Below are 3,794 nucleotides of genomic sequence, written 5' to 3'. Positions count from 1 at the left end.
TTNNAANNNNAANNAANNAAANNAAAAAAANTNAAAAAAAAAAAAAAGCTATAATGGAATGTACTACTATAGAAGCTTCCTAAAATGTATACATTAAGAAAGAAATTTGGATGGAGTCATTCTTGACAATTTTAGAATATCATTTCATTATACTGAAGCATGCTCAAATATTGAAATTTATCTGTGATTTTCATTAATATGTGACTGCATTGACAGGCTGCTTAAAGTTCACCTACCTGGCACCTAACTTAAGGAGTGCCTTTCAGACTTCTGTGCTTTTTTATTTCAATTTGGATCCTGTGTTATTTGAAAGGGATTCTTATGTGCAGCCTACACTACAAGAATGTCTGCAGCCAGCTGCTACATTCTTTATTTTTAGCTATTCTGTACAAATTTGGCATTTTTTTCTCTCATGTACTACTTTAGTCCCTCACTTCATCTGTTTACATCACTATGAGCTGAACATGAAAATTTGTATTTTATTTGAATTGGGTTCAAATAGCACTTTGTTTTGTCTCATAGAACTGTCAGCTTTGAGAACTGCATACATTGTGTTAACTTCTCTCTCAGAAAGATTTTGTTTTTCATGGAGATTACCAGCCTGCTCAGTAATTATGAATATGGCTTTTCTGTGTTATCATATAATAATGTAACATTTACTTAAAATTGCTTAATAACTTAACCAACATTTTTGCAACATTTCTGAATGTATTGATATTGATTCATTCATTAAGCATGCAGGATTTCTTCAGACCTAAAATTCAGAGCCAACCATAATTTGTGGATAATCTTGATTCTGCTGTTTACTTTTAAACTATTAATATTTTGTACATAGACTATATTTAATTCTTCATGGTAAGCTTTATTTGATGATATCCTGCTGTATGCTTTACTATAACGTATCACTTTCAAGGTTACCTCAACAATAATAAACTGAAACAACATCATTTTCTATCACATTGCATCAGGAATCTTAATAGTTTTAACAAGATTTTCTTAGCTAGACTCAAAATTTAGTAACAAATGCAAATGTTTTTCTTTTAGATAAGAATAAATTTCTGTGGGTCAAACTTTTCAGGCATGATCTATGACAGGATAGGAGAAAATATGAACATAAAATCATATTTGCCACTGAGCTTATTGTGCCTTCGATTATGAATACTCTCTGTTTTATAAAATACTACCAAATGTGCTACTTTTGTCTGATATCAGAATTTCATTTGTTACAAGTGCAAAAAGTTAACTTGATGCATTTTAAGGAAGTTGATTTTGACCAAACACTTAGAGGTTGAATAAAGAATTCGTTCATCTCTTGCCAACCCCATAGCATTTAAAAAAAAAAATAATCCTCTTGAACTTTTTCATAATATCCTTTGCACAATTTTCAGTTTGATATTAATCACAACATCTGCCTCTCGTTGCAAGTGCTTTATTGCTGGTTATGCCTATAAAGTTTTCTGAGTTCATCTCAAGACGTTAAAAAGTTTTTGTTGGTGTTGTGGCAAATTTATTTGAAAAATTCTAAAGGAGTTAGAGAAGCAAGGTTGTATTGCTGTTTGTTTTTCTGAAGGCCTTCATAATAGGTTCCCTGCCAGATATCAAAGGAGCAAAAAACAATGCCCATGTTCTGAATCTGGGGGCTTTAATGCTACATGACACTTGATTTCCATGCCATTCCTATGCACAATGAAAGTAATAAACAAATGGAAACTCACTTTGTTTCAAGTAATAATTTAGGATAGGTCTTAAACTTGGAATTATTAATACAAGGGTAAAAGTATTAATCAAAGTACATTCAAGAGCAGAATTTATTTTTATTTATTTATTTATTTATTTTCTTGGTGAACCAGTGAGCTTTATTGGAGTTGCTTACAAGACTATTGGTGAAGGGTTTCATACAGAAGTGAAATGACCCAAAGATAGTTGTGTCATCAAAGCCCATCCAAGCATGGTGACAGTTTACAAAATCTGGAAACTTGGTGCATACTGTACAACTAGGTGGCTCAATTAATCAGAGCCTTTTCTAGCTAACACAGCTGTCTTTGTTTCTTCCTGGCAGCTGCTCTTGTCTGAATCTTTACATCCTGGCTTATCTGTTAGGTTTTAGGGACTTCCTGAAGCTAATTTAATTGGTTTCCTTCCATTTCTCTCTCTCTCTCTCTTTCTCTCTCTTTTTTTTTTTTTTGCTTTTGTAATTCCAAATTTTTCTTATTTTTTGTTTTTTTTACTTTATTTTTTTTATTAGATATTTTCTTTATCTACATTTCAAATGCTATCCTGAAAGTTCCCTTTACCCTCCCCCCCCCACCCCTGCTCCCCTACCCACCCAGTCCTACTTCATGGCCCTGGCATTCCCCTGTACTGGGGCTTATAAAGTTTGCAAGACCAAGGGGCCTCTCTTCCCAATGATGGCTGAATAGGCCATATTCTGCTACATATGCAGCTAGAGACATGAGCTCTAGGGGTACTGGTAAGTTCATATTGTTGTTCCACCTATAGGGTTGCAGACCCCTTCAGCTCCTTGGGTACTTTCTCTAGCTCTTCCTTTGGGGGCCCTGCGTTCCATCTAATAGCTGATTGTGAGAATCCACTTCTGTTTTTGCCAGGCACTGGTATAGCCTCATAAGAGGCCACTATATCAGGGTCCCTTAGCAAAATCTTCCTGGCATGTGCACTAGTATCTGGGTTTGGTGGGTGATGATGGGATGGATTCCCAGGTGGGGTAGTCTCTGGGTGGTTCATCCTTTTGTCTTAGCTCCAAACTTTGTCTCTNTAACTCCGTTCATGGGTATTTTGTTCCCTATTCTATGGAGGAATGAAGCATCCACATGTTGGTTTTCCTTCTTCTTGGTTTTCTTGTGTTTTGCAAATTGTATCTTGGGTATTCTAGGTTTCTGGACTAATATCCACTTATCATTGAGTGCATATCTACTGAGTTCTTTTGTGATTGGGTTGTCTCACTAAAGATGGTATCCTCCAGATACATCCATTTGCCCAGGAATTTCATAAATTCATTGTTTTTAATAGTTGAGTAGTACTCCATTGTGTAAATGTACCACATTGTCTGTATCTATTCATCTGTTGAGGGACATCTGAGTTCTTTCCAGCTTCTGGCTATTATAAATAAGACTGCTTTGAACATAGTGGAGCATGTGTCCTTATTACCAGTTGGAACATCTTCTGGGTATATGCCCAGAAGAGATTGCTGGATCTTCCAGTAGTACTATGTCCAATTTTCTGAGGAACTGCCAGACTTATTTCCAAAGTGGTTGTACAAGCTTGCAATCTCACCAGCAATGGAGGAGTGTTCCTCTTCCTCCACATCCTGGCCAGCATCTGCTGTCACCAGAATTTTTGATCTTAGCCATTCTGACTGGTATGAGGTGAAATTTCAGGTTTGTTTTGATTTGCATTTCCCTGATGATTAAGGATGTTGCGACCAATTATATGGTTAATTTTGGAGGAGGTACCATGTGGTGCTGAGAAGAAGGCATATCCTTTTGTTTTAAGATAAAATGTTCTGTAAATATCTATTAAACCCATTTGTTTCATAACTTCCATTAGTGTCCATGTGTCTCTGTTTAGTTTCTGTTTCCAGGATCTGTCCATTGGTCAGAGTGGGGTATTGAAGTCTTCCACTATTATTGTGTGTGGTGCAATGTGTGCTTTGAGTTTTACTAAAGTTTCTTTACTGAATATGGCTGCTCTTGTATTTGGAGCATAAATATTCAGAATTGAGAGTTCCTCTTGGTAGATTTTTATCTTTGATGAGTATGAAGTGCCCCTCCTTGTCT

Source organism: Mus pahari, chromosome 12, assembly GCF_900095145.1.
Source record: "Mus pahari chromosome 12, PAHARI_EIJ_v1.1, whole genome shotgun sequence".
Lineage (NCBI taxonomy): Eukaryota > Metazoa > Chordata > Mammalia > Rodentia > Muridae > Mus > Mus pahari.
The sequence above is the reverse complement of the archived record's forward strand: the minus strand, read 5'-3'. Positions refer to the sequence as shown.